General features: G+C 33.7%; 1 protein-coding gene and 1 long non-coding RNA gene across 3 annotated transcripts in view; one reads left to right on the top strand and one right to left on the bottom strand.

The window, feature by feature from the left end:
* Positions 1–22724, top strand: part of LOC100651778 (zinc finger and BTB domain-containing protein 12) — a 107388-nt gene that overhangs the window by 38333 nt on the left and 46331 nt on the right. The window lies entirely within an intron of this gene.
* On the bottom strand, positions 8928–10173 carry LOC125386689. Its single transcript, XR_007227054.1, has 2 exons — positions 10071–10173; positions 8928–9967 (listed from the first exon to the last, which is right to left on the bottom strand). It is a non-coding gene; the product is annotated as an uncharacterized LOC125386689 (long non-coding RNA).

Genomic DNA, 22724 nt, shown 5'->3' with positions numbered 1-22724 from the left:
TTTACTGATACTGAAAATGCACTAGTAGCTCGGAAAACGTCTTCATACTGCGACTGCAATAGGTTGCGCGATTTTTGCAACTACGCGACTCATATACCGAGTTCCGTTTCTTCTTCTGAGGCTTATTGCCCTGTTCTGCCTGAGGTTCTCCAAGGTGAATACACAAGGTGAAACAGCATTTCATCCATTCGAGATTTGAGAAATTTTTTTTTGAGAAATTTTGTCGCAAGTATGTTCACTTCCGGCGTTCACTTTTGCCAACAGTTGGCTCGTGTATGGCATTCATATTTCTAATTATATTATTATATTATATTGGTAAATTATTATTAATATTATTCAATTATATTATTATATTTCTAAGCCAATTTACCAACTTACTTTACGATTATGTTAAATCGACGCGTATGCGCAGAGATAGGTACACCAGGTAGAGAACTTGGAAACTGGAAAGCTTCGAGGAAAATGAATTTCCATGTATATTCGTCTCGTTGAATGGATAGAAGTCGATAGAAACCGTAGAACAAGAACGTACACGGTTTGTGTAATTTTCCTCGTGAAATTCGAAATGCGTCAAAAGGACGCGCGTTCCGTGAAATTAGCGTCGAAGAGAAGTTGACGCGTCACGTTACTCGCGTCGAAGGTTCAAAGGGGAATTCCGCCATTGGTGGGGTTAAGCAAGCAGCAATTAAACGGCAGCTACTTGCGAGCAATTATGGAGTCTTTACTGTTAGTCCAATTCAATTAATCGATATTTTTACTTCGTTTGTTAATAACATCGAGTGTCTTGAGTTTTTCGATCTAAAACACATCTGCCAGAAACTTTCGATTCACTTTGTTGCAACGTATAATACGATGATTCGTCGAAAGTGTAAACTGTAAATATTTTTCCTACATTATCAGTTTCTTGTGTTCTTTTTTATTGGGATATAATTTTCTCTTGTTTAATTGAAATATTACATCATACGATTCGATACCTTTCGATTCACTTTGTTTTGCAACGTATAATACGATGATTCGTCGAAAGTGTAAACTGTAAATATTTTTCCTACATTATCAGTTTCTTGTGTTCTTCTTTATTCGGATATAATTTTCTCTTGTTTAATTGAAATATTACATCATACGATTCGATACCTTTCGTTCGAGTCACTTTGTTGCAACGTATAATACGATGATTCGTCGAAAGTGTAAACTGTAAATATTTTTCTTACATTATCAGCTTCTTGTGTTCTTCTAAATTGAAATATCACCTTATACGATTCGATTTGATAGATTTTGATGAAAATATTAGTTGGAAAAGATCGATAATATTTCCATTGCAGAAATATTACACGGTCTTTGTTTCAGGACAGAGGATCAGTTGTGGTAGCAATTTGATTATTTGTTTACAGAATAATCGATCGATTGGCTCCCTAGACCGAGATTCATGTTCATATACATATATCATACACACACATACAGCACATAGGCAGAATGAAACAGCGAGCCACAGAGATAGAATACATAGAACGAGTAAAGCAAAGAAACTGAGAATCGATGATTTGAGACAAAAAAGGAAACGAAACGAAGCAGACAATTACAGGGAAGTCATTTTTCTAACTCGCAATCTTTCGCTGGGCATTAAAAGTGATATTAACGATCAGCCGATTAGTTGATTGATTGATTAATTGATTAATTAAGACATTCCAATAGACAATGCAGTTTTTCCATTTTTCCTAAACAAAGAGAAAGGGAAACAAAGAAAAAAACCGCCGAATAATCAACAAATTACTACGGAAAAAAGTTAACGGCAAAACCGAAGAAATTACAGGAAAATTCGTTATCCGGGAAACGTCAAAAGTCTGGAGAAAGCACCTTTTCGCACCATTCATTCCCCGTGTTTCTTTTTCAAACGGTTTATTTGATCGGTGGGCGATTTGAAAATTGGAAAGTTGAGATGCTTGTTCGAGTTCGAGGAGCGAACATGACAAATCCGAAGTGGAAAAAGAAAAAAAGAAAGAAAAGAAAGGAAAAAGAAAAAGATGGGGAAACGTCGGGCTAGAAATTAGAAATATTTTTGAAACTTGAAAGGGTCAAGGAATCTGGGATTTAGAAAGTTGGGCAAATTTTCTATTACCGGCGAGGTAATAACTTAGAGCAAACTAATGAAATTGTCTTGATCCAGATAGGTTTAAGGTTGCGATCATTTCACGAAATTTTACTATGCAGGTTTCTATTCGAAAGCCGTGAACTTTCTAATTTTCGATTCAACTAGATTTCCTTTTATCAGTCGAAGAAACAAAAGAGTATAGTCAGAGATTCGACGAGTAGCTACGGATGTTAACATTCCCGTTTTTTCATTAATATCCATTCGTTTCGTTTATTATTTATTTTCCCCGTTATTTATTCCGAATGTTACTAACGACCATTCGAAATGTTCGCAGGATGCATTGGGACGAGTTTTTCCCATTCAATTTTTAAGTTTCTCTTCGTTCTTGTCCTATCTGACTCCTTTTGTTTTCGAAGGAAAGTGCATTCGCTTAGTTGTTGTACATATTGTAAATTACAGCGATTCGTGTACTCGACAGCTAGTAATTAACCATAGTGTTAGGGCTTAGGGTTAACGAAAAGAGGAAGGAGATTGGTTTCTCGTTCGGAACGCTATATAGTTTTTCTATTTGGAAAAGGATGGTAGTTAGCTTGTTTAATTATTCATAAGGATAAAATCTAGTCAAATTGAAGTTTTACGAAGAATTTACGAGGTTCGACAAAATTTCTCTGACGTGTCAAAAAAAGGAAGTTACGTTGCTTGTCGAGTTAAGCTGCTTGCTGAAGCGTCAAGCGCTTGAAACTGAACTCTACGCTCAAACTAAAGTATACGATAACAGGGAAATTAATTAAATAAGGCAAGTTAAAACTGCTCTCTTTTCAAGAATTACAATTTCTCTTTAACCTCATGATGTTTCGATAATTTTGCAAAATTCTGATCGGCTCATTTTGGCAGGTTGGTCAATGTAAACGCGTCGATGGCTTGCTGGAAAATTTGAAAGCTTCTCTTGAAATATTGCGAGCAGCGAAGCTTAATGTAAAAAGGCAGCTGGCAAAAGTTAAATTTGCATCGAATGAAATACAGTGGAACCTGCAGTATTCGAATTAGCGGAGAGAATTTTGATAACATCAAATATTATATTATCATACGAATGAATAATCCAATCTTTTCGATGAAATTCAAAAAATTATACTTAAAAAACGATACCGCTAATTGTTCGATTATTTTTCAATTGAAACCATTGAAGCATTTGTCGTTGCTTCCTATAGCGATCAATCAAGCAAACGATGAATTCCATCAGGAAAAGTGTTGTCTTTAGACGCGTTATATCGTCCAATTATATTCTGTTTATGCCTCAAATCGTCTAATTAAGAGATCTTTCTCTAATGTCATAAACATTTGCAAATAAGGAGGCTTTTGTCGTCTTCAGTTTCACTGTAATCTTCCTTTTCTCAATACGAGGACTTGAAACGTTGATGATATGAATTATCCAAATACCAAAACATCTTCATACGTTACATATTAGCGTCTCTTTGTTGCTGATTTATTAGCATTACTATACAACAGAGCATAGATATTTATTTTTCAAGTTCATCGAAGTTTTTCTACTTCTCAAAACACTCACGTTTTTGGTTTTCATTATATCAATTATATTACAATCAATTTATATTATATTAATTGTACATCTCTTAACGTTGTAAACGTTCGTGATTTTTGCAACATCTCCACACTTTTTTCTGACTTCACTAGCAGCTTTCTTTCCTCTTGAACGCTCAGTGCAACGCTCAGGCGTTTGCCCTCTGACTAATTTGCTCGCTACACACAAGATATTCATTTTTTATTATTTAATTTATTATTTAAACATTTTCATATCACTTTCCTGTATACTTATATATATATTGTTCCAGTATATCAAAAGTATTGTTCCATGAACAGTACTTCTCTGCTTTACTATTATATATCCTGTCTACAACTTCATATCATTTTCCTGTATACTTATATATATGCATTCAAAGGTATTGTTCCATGTATCGTTTCAGTATACTTTACTATCAAAAGTATTGTTCCATAAACAATACTTCTGTCCTTCACTATTATACATCCTGTCTACAATTTCATATCAATTTTCTGTATACTTATATATATACTTCCAAAAGTATTGTTCCAGTATACTGTACTATCAAAAGTATTGTTCCATGAACAATACTTCTGTCCTACACTATTATACATCCTGTCTACAACTTCATATCATTTTTCTGTATACTTATATACATATAGATACTTTCAAAAGTATTGTTCATGGAACAATATTTCTATCCTTCACTATTATACATCCTGTCTACAACTTCATATCATTTTCCTGTATACTTATATATATGCTTTCAAAGGTATTGTTCCATGTATCGTTCCAGTATACTTTACTATCAAAAGTATTGTTCCATAACAATACTTCTGTCCTTCACTATTATACATCCTGTCTACAATTTCATATCAATTTTCTGTATACTTATACATATACTTCCAGAAGTATTGTTCCAGTATACTCTACTATCAAAAGTATTGTTCCATGAACAATACTTCTGTCCTTCACTATTATATATGTATATATACCGTCAAAAGTATTGTCCCATGTATCGTTCCAGTATACTCTACTATCAAAAGTATTGTTCCATTATATATGTATATATAAGTTCTTGGAACAATACTTTTGAAAGTGGAACATTTGAGTGACTTTTGATTTTTTTTCCATTTATGTCATCCTCGAGTCTTTACGATTTGTTTGCACGTGAACATTCGACAAATTGGACTGATGATGTCGTTGGTGACATTACACGTAATGGGCAAATTATTGGACTGATATTTGCATAATTCTTGTATTTGGATAAAAATATTTGCATGGATGTTAGGGTGCTGCAGGTTCTACCGTGTGTTCGATAAGAAGCAACTGATTAAACGACGATAGTCGAGTGTGCTTGCTCTTTAACCCTTTGCATTCAGAATTTCATTTCAATTTCGTTAGTAGCAGCTGCCAACGCTTTTAAGCGTTTTATTTGAAATTTACTTTAACTAAAAACTAAGACAATTTAAATAGATAAAGGAAGAAAGAAATTCACTTAAAACTTGTATTTAAGTGAATTTCTTTCTTCCTTTATTTATTTAAATTGTCTTAGTTTTTAGTTAAAGTGTTACACAATTAAAGTTTAGTAAATTTAAAAATTAGAAAACACAACAATAGTGTGAATAAAACTGGTATTTAAGTGTATGATATATCTTGAAACAATTTCCAGGATGTAATTCTCCTTTTTTTTTTGCACGTTTCACAAAAAGAAGGTGGCACTGAAAGAATGTCGACCGAGACTCGACAACGGAGCTCCTGAGATAAAAACTGATGTCGAGTCACACTCGACACACGAGTGCAAAGGGTTGAGAATACAAACTTGTACATAGCGTTTTCGGATAGTTTTACCTGACAATTCCGAGAACAGTCTGATGAGCTCTCGGATTGGTTAGTTGATCGATGCAAATGCTGATGGTTTGCTGGAAAATTTGGAAAATTTGAGAGACCAAATAGCCAAGCTTATTGTAAAAAGGCAGCAGGTTCATGGTAGATTCGTTGAATGTATAACGCACGTTTATTATTATTTTCTTTTTTTGACACAAAGCGTAGAACCGAGGGGAAAGAGAAACTTAAGGTGAAACTAGGTGATATACTAAACGAACAGATAAATTTTGCAATACGAGAATGAGAATTACTGTATGATGAATTTCGTAGGTAAGAGAAGTATAGTTCACTGAAATTGCGACCGTACAACTTACTAATTATGAATATTACGTATTAAAAATTAATCTTATATCTCTTCGTTCTTTCCTATCTCTTCTTCTTCTTCTTTAAAATATGTACGTCTATCATTCTTGTATCTAACGTAAGGAATTTTCTACTTGATAGCGTACTCAAACGACCAGTATTTCACTATATTTTTTAATAGTGATTTTTATAACTGTAAAGGTGAGGTAGTCGATAGTGCAATCTTTCGAGCGTAAGTGTAGTTAGTGCATCAGTATTAAAGTGAAGGCATAGGGATATATGCAACTTTCGTGCAATTTTCTATAATTACGTGTTTTTTTTTTCTTTAATTTTTACGTGAAATTATCGATGATGTGATTCTTAGAGCTTCTTTTAATTAAACGTGTACGCGAACTGTACGAAAACAATTGATAGATCGAATAATGCTGTGAGTCCTGTGTTAGTTAAACGTTCGATTGGAAATGTGATTTCTTTTTCTTTTTTTTTTTTTGTCTTAGTCTTAATTACTCCTCTCGTTCTAATTAGTTTTTATATTTAGCGAAGTTAGGATGATAAATGATCGAATTACGAAAATATAGATTGCATTTGCCGATTAGGTTCGCGATTTCCTAATGAGAAACAGGATACGAACATAGAGCATTAAAAATGACTATTATTAATTGCTGTCATTCAAAAATAGATTACTTTCTGTGAAAAGAATCTTCAATTAAATTAATCCAGAAAATTTGCTATTTAAATCACGATTTATATTTCTGATCATTTGTTAATGATTCACTTTAGTTATTAATTACGTGGAATGGGTAAAAACCCAATAAATATAATGGAGTAATTTTGCGAAATTTCTTTCCGTGAAAGATGTGTAATTACATCTCGAATTCTAATTTAAAATTCAGGTCTTTCAATTATGGGAAACATCTCCCTCCCCCCCCTCTCTCTCTCTCTCACTCTCTCTTACTCTCTCTTTCTTGATTATACAATGGATTTCAATTACGAATACAATCTACTGAAATATTTTCATCTTAATGAAATTTCTAATTTCATTCTTTATCATGGTAAATCGTATTTATAGTTTAGTACGATTCGAAGGAATATCATAATTAGCTTTAAATTAGACGTGTAAATATTTCTCTTGAATTATCAGTCTTGCTATGGTTTTCGTTTATTCAAATATATATTTCATTTGAATATAACTTCTAAAAAGAAAAAAAAAAAAAACAAGTTGATATGAACCATTTTACTATGAGATAAAGCACTAAATAAATAAGATACCTATCTATTGATATTTATCTAAAAGTAAAGTAAAAATTATCTGGCTAATAGCCGAGCTGTATATTATTGCTTTCTGCGTTGGATAAGAGCCCGGTTGCTAATTTCAGTGAAAAGTAAGTCGCCGAACGAGAATCCAAAGTAATACAAATCACATAATGCAACGTTTTTTGCAAATCTACTTGGATCAAACCCTTTTCACTTTCTTTCCACAAAAAGTGAGACAGGTTTCGCGTGAAAGCGAAAAATCCTAATCGCAGACATTTTCACGAGAAACATTCTGACAAATATTATCGGAAATTGCTTTTGCAAAAAGTGTACATCGTTGCTCCGTAAACATTCTCCACTGGCAACTCTCTCAGACAATTGAACGAAGTTGCGCTTCTTTGCAAAACATTAAATCTCCTCGCAACTTTTTTTTAGCGATTTTTAATGCAAACATTAAAGCAGAACATTTTTCCAATAAATAGAGATTATCGTTCGGAGTTCTTTTTGGAACAGAACGCACGGTATGTGGAGATTTTTGGGTATCGAAAGGAGAAGCAATTTTTGGGCTACTAATTTTTGCAAAAGTCACGCGATGAATGTAACGAGAAGCGAGGGAAAAATTGGAATTTTTGATAAAGGCAGAAGTATGTTTCTCCCGAAAATAGAGGATGCCACTGATAAAGAAATTGATGATACTATTATTACTATTAATAATATTCTTTATTCTTAATAATAAAGAAATTAACGAAGACTATTATGTTCAAATGTTTGTCAGGTTTCTGCAGAAATGTATGACTTTAGCGTGAGAACTAGGGGGAAGTGTCTTGCAGGAAGATTAAGAACATTTAGATTTTAGAACATTCGCAAAGAAACTGAAGAAAGTTAGAATTGCAATTTTTTTGCAACTACGTATTCAGAGGGGAACGCTGAATATTCAATTTTAAGCCTTTGACAATTTTGCAGGAGTCGTTGCAAATATTGTAATCCCGGATTTTTGCAAAAAATTGCAAACATTAGACGCAAAAGTTTTTACCGAAAAGTCATAAGAATTAGATTGTAGGATTTTTACGAGAAACACGAATAATAATAAACAGGTTTGTAGATTTTTTGCAAAACGAAAATAAAGGAGAAGTATTGTTCAATAACCACGGGAATTGTCACGTTCAATTTCTGTGGAGATTCAAATGGGGAATTATCGGGTACAAAAATGATTTTAACGGCAATGTGACATTCCAGATAGAAATATTTTTCAAAAATGCGAAATTGACCTTTTCTTTGCAAGAAATCTATGAAACGAATTCGTTCGAATAATTAAAGAAATTAAAGAATTCCGTAAATTACGCGCTCGTATTTGTATTTCTAAAATTTCTACAAGGAGTGAACAATATGAAGTGAAGAGAAATGAAGGAATTGGAATTGAAATTTTTTATGTATTTTCTCATTCAGAACAAAACATTGCATGTACATAGAGGAAATACACTCCGAGTGGATTTTCTTCGGATTTTCTCGCTTCTGATGTAGAAATTTTTCACGCTTTAATCTAAGGAAATTTATTTATTAGAATCTATTATTATAAACTGTCCCGAGTGACATAGCGTAGGTATATAAAAATAAGAATGATTCATAACTATTCACATGAACGACTGAATAATCGATTCCTTTCCTTTCTTCGCTATACTAATGTGAATGACAAATGAAGATACAATTTTGTACTTAGGAGTCTGTCTAGACAGATAATTGCGGTGTATCTACCGAAATCAACTACTATTCCTTGTATGTACCGTTAATTTTAATTTCAAGAAACGAACATGTATGTGCTTGTAAACGAATAATTTTTTTATCTAAACGTGTAGTTTGCTTTGAATTCATCGTAGTTGCTTATCAATCGTGTTACGCAGAACAGATGAGTCAGAATACGTGTGAAGCGCGGCAGAAGCTGATTTAGCACGCTAAAATAAGAAGAAAAGTTTATGTAAAAATATGATTTTGTTTTGGAGTAACAGTAGTTTCTACCAGCAATCTTCCAATGAGTGTTTTAAAGCGGCTATTTTTAAATTACGTAGAACACCTTTTCCTTCTTCCTCCTCCAAACGATTTCCCTCCTTTTCCGCAGTTTCTACTTGCAATTAACCCGTGGCTGCCTCCTTTTCCTTCCTACTGAGGATATTCCGCTTTAGCCACCGTTCTATGTATTTTTATCCACGTTTTCTTCTTACTTTTTCATAGAGAATCAGCTCATGCTTGCGTGCTATTGGACCTTTGTACAGCAAAGTTGTATAACGCGTTAAAAAAAGACGCGTTACACAACACTTCTGTGTAACACGTTATACAATTATGTTACATATGCAGCAAGTTACATGTTACACAGCGAGCGCCGATACACTTTGTAATATCAAAGGAGATCACATTGCTAGGCACACTGAGAACGTTGTTACATATGTATGTAGCTGTTCACAGGGTGTATTAATGCAGCAGCGACTGCTTCAACACGCTAAAGTAAGAAGAAAAGTCCGCGTGAACGTATATACCTGATATGACCTAGTTTTCGAGTGACAGCTTCTTTTATATTGTAATGGTCGCTTACCTATGTTCAGACTGATTGCTCCAAGTAATCAGAGATACAGCTCACATAGAAGCATGAATGCATCGCGTCATATATCGTCGAAATTGCCCAACTGTTTACGCGGACTTGTCGGCAACTTTGGTCGTCACGCTGACGAAGAATTTCAGCACTGTCGATTGAAGTTTTACGAACAAAAGATTTTTAACGTCTCAGAACTAATAATCGAATGGATTCAGGTCCGGAAAGCGAGTTGGTCAGGGAATAAGACCATTCGCCAGGAAATTGTCGATCTAAGCAATGCCTAGCGTTGCGAATTAACCTGCAATTCGAAATTCTTATTTTGGTGTACTGTATCCTTTGGTTTATTACAACCTTTGTCATAGTTGTCACATGACTCGTGACTCACTGACATGTCAACTGACCTACATTGTATATTACTTTGTGAGCTGACATTTAAGAACTTCTCCAGGTTTATCTTGAAACTCACTGTTTTAGGTTATGTTTTATACTTGCTATGGTGAAAGCGATGTCTCTGATTAGCCAGTCATTGGAAGCCCGTTCTCATTGGTCCAGTCGGGACCGGATGATCAGAAGACGGTTCCCATTGGTCGATCAGAGGCACCGATTGGTCCATAAAGAATGTGCACATAACCTAAAATGCCAGGTTTTAGAATATCCAGTGAACGAAATGTAAACAGTACATAAAATCATCGATAATTCTAAGAGATCAACTACGATGAATTCAGAAAACCGTTATGGGTGTCCTAAATCAGTTAATTTGCTTGAAACTTTGTAATTTATTTTAAAGTATGACATTGTAGCTTTCATCGTAGTATTATTTTATTACTTTCTGTCTAACTTCGTAAACCGATACGTGATAAATAGGAGATAAGTATTAGCTTATTAAAGTACTAATAAGTGCATTTTTCATTGCATTTTTAGTGTTGTCTCTTTCAGAGTTGATCATTGCCCATTTACTTGTAGCACAAACACTCTGAATCTTTACGATTTGTTTCGATCGTAACAGAAATGTGGATATTCGAAGAATGTGTCGTACAATATTTTACTAAGTAATTGCTGTATAATTGAAGAATTAAGACGAGCAATTATCTGTACAGATTGAACTACGAGATAAGAACAGAGAGCAACAACTGTATGGATCTTTTGCAGTTCGATGTAACGTTTTGTTTATCGCTGCGAGACGCAGAAGCTGCGTGTATTTTTCTACGTTATTTTGCAAACGTAATTTATAGAAAGCATTATGTTCGAGAGTGCGAAGTGTCGACGAGTAAAACGTTTTGTATTCCACATAATTGTAAACAATAAATAATTAAGCTTCTGTGAGTTTGCCAGAATAGAAATGGAAACGTATTAAACGTCAATCCTTCTTTGTATACGAATTAATTATTTATTGTTGAAGGTAACGGATGTGAATTAAGTTTAAACTGCAAATTGTTTAAAAAATCGATCGACAAAGTTCCTTTCTCGATTCTCCATGAAATCGCTTAGCTAACTAATTGATCGTTTCTTTGGTTAATTGATTAACCGAGAAAAATGATTACCGCGATACTTAACAAAGTGTTTGATTAAATGATTGTCCGATCGAACGTCGTTTATTCGGAACGAGTTTCACATGTCCGCGAATTTTCTGTATAAAATTCTGTCAAACGCGCTCTAACGAAACACTCAAATGTTTCTGCGTTATTTTCAGTTCCTATCTTATTTAATTCTTCGATCTTATTCTTTAAGTTGACAATCGCGAACGTAAACGATCGTTTTTTTTTTTTTTAATTCGACTTTACCACGATTTTTATATGCTTACATTTATTTCTGAAAGCCAGACGAGTGTAGATATTTTTAGTTAACGATTGATTATATCACTAATCTACCAATAATTACTCCGTAAGTCTTTTTTTCTAATAAAATATGTGAATATTTGTTGGATGATTCTTTCTTACACGATCAATATTTTCCTAATTTACCGTGTGCATTTCAAATCTCACGACGTTACACATTCGAAATATTAGGAAAACGTTTCAAATCATATTTTATAGAATGAAAATCAGGTTTAAGAAGCAATATGGCCAAAAGTTTCTTTTTCGCACTTTAATCAAGATCGATATCATTTAAGAATACTGTTCAATCCTCCATGGACAAATCTAGCTTTTGCAATAGAATGTTCCCTCATGTATTCATTGCTATCGTCGCATAATTCTATTCTTGTGTTTCCAATTGTGTCCTGCACAATTACGCAAAACGGAGAATTGGGGAGACACGGGAAGGCTGGGAAAAAATTGCCTCAAAATTTATTTCTTGATATTTTGATCTTATTAATTGATCTGTAAAAAATATAAACGTACTATCAATATCTGTTTATGGAAATATCGTGAAATAAGCTTTCGAAACTTGACACGGAAAGTGCAAAAGAAAAAATAATTTTAAAGACAGTGACAGTGTCTTGTAAAGAGATAGGGTGGGACGCACCTGTTGTTCCAAAGGTTTCCTTCTTTTTCCAAGGAAATAAATGTGCAACATTTTTCGTTTTATAATATTTTTTTATCGAATTATCCTGTTCCAATAGAACAAATTACGTGTGATCCATTTTCTTCTATAATTCAATAAAATAGTATAAAACAAAGAATGTTGTGCATCTAACATTTCCTTATTAAACGAAAGAAGCTTTTGGAACAACCTAATGTTTGGGTGTGTTCATTGCTGTTAGACCAAATAATAGGCTCTCCATTTCTTTTAAATGAAATACTAATCCTTCCACGAAAACACAGTTTGGAAGGGTTCTATTAACTGAGAATATTCTCGAGATAGACCCAGGTCTCTGTGCAATGTGGTTTTGAGAATATCAAAGGCTACAGCTGCTTTACCATAGCAGCTATTTCTTTTGTACAATTGCTTCCACTTTGTCGCTCTGTCTTTCTTTTGTACGTACATTACAATTGCAGAAGTACAGAAATTTTATGTAAAAAATTTAATTTGCTTACGAACAACGTTCATAGCTTAAATAGCTTAAGCAATTGGCCGCTTGATAATATTCCAGACATTCGATCGAGAACAGTCACTTACCTATTGATGTTCAAACGATAGTACAAGATAAGATCGGGATCGTTAGAAATAGAAAAATGGTCGGTGGACGCACGAGGGCGTCATCAACTCACTGTAATTATCGGTGTCGCGCAAAAGTCTGTGTGCTTTCATCATTTCAGGAAGCACAGCGATGCGAAATAAACGGCAGTCCCACCTTGCCCCATATTCTTCTTTTTTCTTATTGTATCGACGTTCTTTGCAGAGTGGCAATTTGTAAACAATTTTTTAACAATTTTTAAAGAGTTAATGTTGGTACATAGTTAATTCGAAACAATATTTCAAATTAATATATTTCGAACGAAATATATCGAACACATGGAGGATTCAATTGTAGACACACTTGACAATTTCGATCAAATTCGAAGAAATTTTGCGTGTCGACAAAATCGTTTTACATGCGTCTGGATATAAAACTTGAAATGAGATTAAGTCAGAAAAATTATTGTAACTACCATAATCGATACATTCTCAACACGAGTAAGAGGGTACTTTAAAAAAAAATAGAAAAAAAAGGAAATGATTTCTGCAAGGAAGAATATTTTATTTCTTTGCGTAGGAATATTCGCTACAAAATTTATTGCTTCCATAAAGCATCATCCAACAACTAGTTAAAAGAACGAGCAACCTGCCAGCAAATTTATCGATTAATCGTCTACGTAACGATGTTAAGTACTTGTACTTTCGTTTCAAACTTTTACAAGATCAAGCTCCTTTTCTCGAATGTAAACGTAAAAACAAGACTTAGAGAAACAGCTCTCTGAACGATGGACAGCTGGTTTCGAAGAAGTAACGATAGATATTTAATATAGGTAATCACCGGGCTCGGGATATCGACACAGATGCACGCGCAACTACGTAAATGTGTTTACAATTTCTGATGATTTGGAACCGGTGTGTTTGTATCGATATTCCGATCCACGTTAACTGTATGCGACCTTTTAATTGTCAGCGCGAAGATATCAATGAATAAAGATATTCAAATTTGTACGTCAGCTTCGATATAGTTATTTCACGTTTCACGTTTCGATTATTTAGCCGGTCAGAAGCTCGTCGAGAGCTCGAGCAACGATTCATGTTTATTATTTACGCGCCTTGATTTCAGTTTTGTCAAGTCTGCTTCGCATCTTCTTGCGAAAGCGCCAATTTCCGCGCAGTCATTCAGCCAGATTTATCGATCGGGCTAGAAATTTCAGCCGCGTTATGGCTCGTAGTTAAGGTTTCAATTTTCAGTTGAATGTTTTACACGCGTACGCTTGCCAATGATCAACACTTTACCGGCCGATAGCCGATTAACCCTTTGAGTGCTGACTACTCGCGGCCTATGTCGTCCGTACGGACGGCGCGCGTCTAGCGCTGACGATCGCTGTGGACGGAATACTTTTTCGTTAGACTGAACTCTGTTGATTGACTGTTCAAAGCGAAAATCGTAATAAGTTATAGTAATTCTTTTGCACGAGATTAAATGATTCAAGAGCGTTATCTTTTAGTTATTTTTAATTATTTATTATAAACATTGAAATTTACAGTTAACTAGAATTTGGATAATAAACTAGAAAACAATAAACTAGAAAACTAAATTTAGTAAATATAACACAAGTTAATAATTTAATTGTGTGTGAAAAATTCAGTGCTTGAGAAAACTAAAAAAACCAGATGTAGAGTTTTCTTACAAGTGGTGACCACTTCAACAATAACGAGCCACTATTGGCATTTGTTTACTGCCGTAAGCAATGCATTTATATTTATTTCACACAAACGCAATAGTATTACTTCTGCGTAGGTGTTCGGAAAAATTGAAAAACCCATACATGCGTCCTTAGCCCATGCCGGGCACTTACAGAAAGCGCATATATATGTTCTTAGTCCACACCGATAGCTTTCGCCAGACACCTATATGCGCCCACAGCACTTAAAGGATTAATCGGTTGTTTGTCGCCGACGCTTACCGACCGATAGCCTATTAATTGGCTTTTTGTCGCCGACGCATACCGACCGATAGCCTATTAATCGGCCTTTTGTCGCCGACGCTCTTTTTCATTATTCGAACAGTAATTTGTTATTTAGTACTAAGGTACCTTGCTCAGTTGCGTCAGTTGCGTTGCTTTCTAAGCTCGCACAATTTTATACCAATTTGAAAAACGTATCGTTGGCGATGAACGAAAAGAATGGTATTGGAGAGACTAAACTAAAACAGAGCCGGCGCCAGGGAGAATCTGCGCCTAAGTTGCCGGTCGGACGTGCGTATGCTGTTGAACCGCTAGCGGTCAGTAAAGTGTTAAGTAACAAGTGCTTTACTTGAAGGCTTCTTTTTAAACAGCGACGATCAATTTAATGCTTGAAACAAGCAAAGTATATTTATGAAACGTCAGCTTAGATTTAGACATTTCTTTCCATTTGTTAGGAAAATTTTCAGATATTTCTATTCCAGTCAACAGGTTGTTAGAAATGTTTGCGAAATATTATCCAGATATTTGTAAGCACGTGTCCCTTCAAACTCACGTTACATTTCATCCCACACTTCGTGTAATTACACGAAATATTGATCGAATTATGTCACCGTAAATACTACCTCGTTGCTTGTAAATCGCCTTCAAAATTTTATTTTAATAATTTAGCCTAATTTTTATTACCTCCTAGTTATCATATAAAAATGTCAACATTATTTTGATCGACTTACAACAACATCGATGCGTTGTTGTGAACAAATTTCCCAGTTAAAAGTCGATTAACCATGAAATTCTAGTAAAATCGACAAACTTTGCGTGTCTCTACGATTTTGCAAACGTATCGTCCCGTTTCGATTTTATTTTAATTTTAAGTTCCGCAGCGTAAAGCGTTCAGCATGAAGATCTCCTCCCTCAGCGAAGATTATTTAAACACGAGACGAACATTCGTTAGAAACAAACGAATTTCTATCAGCTTTATTTAATAAATATTATCTTTCGAAAGTTGTAGACGCGAGCAAGCAGATATATGTGTTTTATCGAGAAACCTGTAATTTTCCGCAATCGATTAGCCGATTGAACGCGAAACATCACAGGACTTGCTGTTACAAGCGAAGCGTACTTTTTCAACGATAATTACAGGCAAACGTTCTTCCCAACTTTCTCTTTCTCTTCTCCTCGTCGCTCTTTAATTACGATAGAAGAAGAACCTCCTTCTTATTGGTCTTCTGAATTTCACCCCTTTTTCCAATTAAACAGATCTCCCCTCTTTTTTGTTTTAAATGTATTTGCTGCCAGTTTGTCATTTCAAATCCGAGGATCTGGAGAAATACGTTGATGGACGAGTTACACAGACTGGCACAGTGACAATTTCTATTATATCTGTTTATTATTTCGCGTTAATTGGCCTTAACGGAAGCTTAAAAAGTGCGAGCGAAAGGAGCTGCACTGAGACATTGAATGGCTGAGAACTGCACAGTTTGTGGTACGAGAGCGAGCTCGCCAAACATTCGCATAGAATCTGTTTATCGTACATAATGCTATCGAAAGTACGAAAACGAAAACACGTGGGAATGTGTTCAACATTTTCAGATTTCAAACTGTCGTGTGATCGTCAGATGATTTTGGTCCACGAGTGTCACATCCGTGCAATTTGCAAGTGCGTTTTACGGCTCTTGCGATTCGATTGGCTGATCGAATTGAACGACTTCCGGTTAGATTTTGCGACAGCTGGAACTCGCGAGTTGATTGATCAGTTCGATCAGCCAACTGGAACGTCGCTTGGTAAAAATGGAAACAACGGGGCCAGGGACCCTCAGTTTCAGGTCTGCGCTGAAGAAGCAGACTGCGATGTCCAGGAAACGTTGGCACGAAATGCAAGTGCAACAGCTACGCGATTGTTATAAAAAAGAACAACATTATGGCTGTTTTATTATTTATTCAGTTAGTGAAAATGGTAGGTACAGATATGTCCGAACGATGGGGCTGCCAGGTTATCTAAGAAAGGAAGACCTAGAGACCTAGAGTTAACAGAACAAGTAGAGTGTAGAATTTTGGAAAAATTGGGATAGTAGATACTGAGGATAGGAGAAAGGCAGAAGGTGTAATCTGTGCGTGGATAGATTAGGAGGAGCCTGTTGTACTCTTAACGACTGCAGTCAGTTGAGAGAAACGAGACATTCGCTTACCAAGCACGTGGTCAGGCAAGCAGGAGATCAGCAGTTGAGCTGAGGAGCCGATTTACACGAGTCGTTGTTGACACAGATCTTCATGTGTCAGTAAAAGTCACGATAGTTGCTGTTGTGACAGCGTAGGACGAAGCAAGCTCAACATCATGACAAAAAGAGTCTAATATTCACGACGAAGGTCGTATCATTTAGTATCATGAGTGTGAAAATCACATCATCAAATTTAGGTCATATCTACACGTGACTCTAAGTCGTGACTTTGAAGTCACGAGGCTGAAAGTTAGAACAGTACATTGTGTTGCTGCCTGTCTGCCTCTTAGAGAGGAGCTTCGTGACTTTGTACCATGTGCAAACGTACTGTCACATTGAACTGTCACGTGAAAATGTACCTTTGGGTCCAGTTTCGGGTTTACGATACGGTATTTCTGAAGCTTGCGAATATGCTTCTGTTCCAATCACGTGAGTTTGTTTACCTTTACTAACTCGATTCGTTGGATGGAGTTCAGAGCACATGACAAAGGACTGCAGCAAAAGCGAAAGAGGTGTCAGGCTGGAAGACGTAGTAAACGAAAGATGGGATAGGAGAATTGTAGAATGGCTCGAGAGGCTGCAGATTCTGTAGACTAGTAAAAAGTAGATCAAGGAGAGTTTTGAGCAAACGAGCAAAGGTATAATAAAAGGGCAATTAGTCTTGGAGTAGGTTTTAATCAGTATGAATGGGACAAAGAGAATGAGTGAATCAAAGTGCTTGGGTGAGGTAGCTTTGTAAATATAGGCACAGTAGAACCTCAGTTATCTGAACTAATTGGGAGAATAAAGATGTTTGGATAAAGGAATTTTTAGATGATAGGGCAGTTAATTCCCTCATGTTCAAGAAGAAGTTCATCTTTGTTCTAGATATCTGAAAAAAGGACGTACATGTTAATAATAGTGATATAAATAATAAAATTAGATGGGAATTTCATTTTTGAAGATTCATCTTCGTTCTGTGTATTTTAAAAAAGGATATGTATACTAATAATAACAGTACGAATAATGAGATTAAATAGAAAGGTGTTTATCTTAGCAAGTTTATCTTTGTTTTGTATGTTTCAAGAAAGAACAAGAATATTGATAATAGCAATACAAATAATAAAATTAAATAGGAAGGTGTTTATCTTAGCAAGTACATCTTTGTTTTATCTATTTCAAGAAAGAATATAAATATTAATAATAATAATACAAATAATAAAATTAAATAGAAAGGTGTTCATCTTAGCAATTACATCTTTGTTTTATCTATTTCAAGAAAGAATGTAAATATTAATAATAGTAATACAGATAATAAAATTAAATAGAAAGGTGTTCATCTTAGCAAGTACATCTTTGTTTTATCTATTTCAAGAAAGAATGTAAATATTAATAATAGCAATACAAATAATAAGAATTAAATAGAAAGGTGTTCATCTTAGCAAGTACATCTTTGTTTTATCTATTTCAAGAAAGAATGTAAATATTAATAATAGCAATACAAATAATAAGAATTAAATAGAAAGGTGTTCATCTTAGCAAGTACATCTTTGTTTTATCTATTTCAAGAAAGAATGTAAATATTAATAATAGCAATACAAATAATAAGAATTAAATAGAAAGGTGTTCATCTTAGCAAGTACATCTTTGTTTTGTATGTTTCAAGAAAGAACATGAATATTGATAATAGTAATACAAATGATAAAATTAAATAGAAAGGTGTTCATTTTAGCAAGTACATTTTTGTTTTACATATTTCAAGAAAGAATGTAAATGTTAATAATACCAATACAAATAATGAAATTAAATAGAAAGGTGTTCATCTTAGCAAAATCATCTTTGTTCCATATATCTCAAGAAAGAACATAAATATTAATAACAGCAATACAAATAATGAAATTGAATATGATATTGAAGATATACAATCTTTTATAATTAATTGACATATTTATTTATTTATATATATTAATATTAAATAAAATAAGTAATATGTCTGATAGAAGATATATTTTGATAAAATATTAATATATATTTATTACATACTATTACTAACTATTTTATAATATATATAATAAGCTTTTAAACTAATAGAAATATTAATATCCTATAAATAAATTTTTACATAAAATATTCTAATTTTTAATAAAAATTAAATATTTATTTTAAATAAATTATATATTTTTTCTTTAATATCAACTATATTGCTACTTTTTATTTTAATAAATTCATCAAGAATTTATATCCAATGATTATCTATAGAAATATTAATTAACAATATAAATATAATCAAATCAAATTTATATAATCAAAACATTTTTATAAAATATATAATCAAAATATATTTATAATATATAATCAAATTTCTTTCCATATGTGTACATAAATGTTTAACGAAGCTAGTCTGTAGTCGACTAACCTACAAATGTTTCATGTACAGGACGTAGCAAAATATGGGGCACAAAGCGATTGAAAGTTGTTGAACCGGAAACGTAGAACGACAATTTTAATACGAGGCTCAATCTCCGCGAGAAAAATGAGTTCTTATCGTATTCGTATAATAAGAATTTCGTAAACATGGCTGCCATCAAAGAGCAAAATTGAGGTTATAATTGTTACGTTTGAGACACGGAAATTATCGACCGATCTGTTTATATATATATCGTAATTTTATGAGCATAATTCTGTGTTTAAGCTGTATTCCTTTTCTACAAGATAAATATTTGTGTTTGTTTGTATCTCAAAATCAGACTCACTTATCGACGTGTATTATACCGATAACGATATTGCATTTAGCTTTTCGTTTGTTTGCGTTTCGAGTAATTTATCATGATGCGCCTGTATTTTGAAAATTATGAAAGCATTTTATTTCGCATTTTTCGCTTATTCCTGCAGGTAGAATAACTTGCTGCTGATTATTCGAATTTATGCAAATAGGAATGAGCGAAGCACGTGTGTATACGTTATGCGTACTTATAAAAATTTCAAACTCCAGTTTCACGGAAATGACGCCTCGTATTAAAAATTCACCTCCTACATTTTCAATTTACCTTTACTTCTTGTACCACATTTTTCGATATTTTTAAATATTCATTACGCGGGCTTGGCCATTATTTAAATAAAACATTTAAGAAACGATTATTTTAGTGATACATTTAGTGATATTTAGCGATTTAATATTTGAGTAGATATTATTTCGAGATAATTATGCGCCAGTTTATTCGAACGAGCAAATAATTTTTGTTTAAAAGAATCTTAAAATTTACTATTCACTATTTCACTATTTAACTATTCACTATTCACTATTTAACTATTAAATATAATTTTTTAATTGTTTTCCATACTTCGTATTTGGATAAATGTTTCTTGAAATATTGTCTTAAATAATTTCTCATCCAACATTGTCAACTGCGTCAGGAATGCTGATTTTGCTGTCTTATAGGTCACACAAACTTAATAAATAATTAATATTAAATATTAATTTAAGTAAATAATAAAAGAAATATTAATAATAGAAGGATGATTGTTACACGTATAATTATATACACATTTCAGAGACTAAATATTCCTACATTATAAAGTAATTCACGATTATGCGGTTCATAACTCAACTGTGTGCAAAAGATAATATTTTTAATTAATGTTAGAATACAAATTATTTATTCTATCGAAGATAGAAAATTACTCGAAAATCAGTTATTTGATTTGAACATAAAATAAAGTTGTTTCCCTTATGTTGTTTCTAAGATGCAAATAATGAAGTAAATGAAATGTTAGGTTAGCAACTAAGTGATTGCGGATTTTTCAATACCATCTAATGACAAAATCCGCAACCACTTAGTTGCCAACACAATAGCTTATTATTTTGGTGATTTTTACGCAGCTACGAAAAATATGAAAACGCAAAAATATGTAAAATGCGCATGTCAAAAATATATGAATATTCAGTTAGTAAAATTTTTGCTTAGTTTTTTTAGTTGTGTTCATAACTAAAAAATTGCATATGTAAATATCGGGTCCGATTGAAATGCTGACGCAGATTTTACTGACGCCAGAGCAACGATAACTTTGACTGACAACCACTGTGATGAATGTATTAACCGATAACAACAATAGTCGACATAAAGTACAACCAGATTTTTACTGCTCGAGCCAAGTACGAGTTTGGTTGAACGCAGCGTTTTTTAAACCTTCTCCTTTCGTGGCTCCATTTCGTCCGGGAAAATTTTAGTATACGTGATGTAGTACAAAATAAATATACAAACGAGCAATTAATGGATAATAAATCAAAAAAGTTGAATTTGAAACAATGCCTGTTATATTTCTGATTTTATCACTTAATAGCACTTATTAGGACAAAACTAAATTTGTTTGTTTAATTTTGATAAATATGTTTGTTTATTTTTGGATAAAAAATTAAATCTTGGCCAAATATTTGATATAACAGAGCATTTTCAAAGTTTCTCACGGTTAATAGAAATTTTGATTTCACAATCGTCAATGACGAGAACGTCGTTTTACGATAAACATGTAGCATAAAATGTTATAAATGTGTGTTAAGACTATTGTAGAAATTGTTGCAGGTTCTGTTCTAATTCCAAGTCAAAATTCATTTAAATGATTTTTTAAAAGCTTGTGTTTTATATCTATGTCGATTAACAATCAGATGAATCCTTGATCCTTTAATGACAGATGATTGACATTTTTAATCTCACTGGTATGTGACAGATACAAAAATTGTCATAGCCTCATAATTCTGTTCAACCTATAGTTTAAAAAACTCTGGTTCAGAATATTGTTCCAATCTGTGTTCTGGCTTTGCCAAAACATTTGCTACGTGTGTGATGGTATTAGTTGATAAAGAACCGGTTTTATACTATAATTAACATAATTGTCTTTGCTAACCGATACGATCATACATTTCGTAGATGTACGAGAAAGCTAGAAAATAGACTAACACAATACTTGTATTTTAATCGAATTTGCTACAAGCAATTGGCAAGTTTTGTGTCGATCATTGACAGTTCTTAATACATACCGTCATCGGTTGAAGTTACTGTCAGCCAAAGTTGTTGTAGATCAAGTCCGTGAACTGTGAATTGTTGTTGGTGAAAACAGTGTCGATGACTTCAGTGGGACGCCAATAATTCACTGGCATCGGACACTTGATCGACATCAGACAGTTAATCAACTGTAGACATTTGATCGACAACAAATACTTTATCAATAGCAGACACCTGATTAATGTCAGACTCTTGGTCGATACCAGGCATTTGATCGACACCAGACTTGATCGATACCAGGCTCTTGATAGATACCAGGCATTTGCTCGACGCCAGACTTGATTGATACCAGGTTCTTGATAGATACCGGGCATTTGCACGACGCCAAACCTGATCGATATCAGACTTGAACGATACCAGGCACTTGATCGACACCAGACTTGATCAATACCAGACTTGAACGACACCAGACTTGATCAATACCAGGCACTTGATCGACGACAGTACTGATCAATAATGATCGAGGTACATACTCTTTAAGTGGACAAGGCTAGATCGTAGCTTGCTGTAAACAATTGGTTAAATTCTGTATCGATCATTGTTGTTGTCGGTTAACGCTGTCGTCGATTAAACCTGTTGTTGGTCAGAGTGGTTGTCAATCAAATGTGGTGCCGGTGAATTGGTAAAAGCAGTGTCGATCAAATCTGGATCAGTAGTTTCAATAGGACCTTACTAAATATCCACAGTCTACTCATTATTTAAAATTGTTGTTTTCTATCTTCGTTTCAAAGAAATCTTGCCCGAATCTGTAATGTACTCTATAACAGCGTTTGCTA

The sequence above is a fragment of the Bombus terrestris genome, chromosome 17 (genome assembly GCF_910591885.1).
Source record: "Bombus terrestris chromosome 17, iyBomTerr1.2, whole genome shotgun sequence".
NCBI lineage: Eukaryota > Metazoa > Arthropoda > Insecta > Hymenoptera > Apidae > Bombus > Bombus terrestris.
This window is presented reverse-complemented; position numbering and strand designations above follow the sequence as displayed.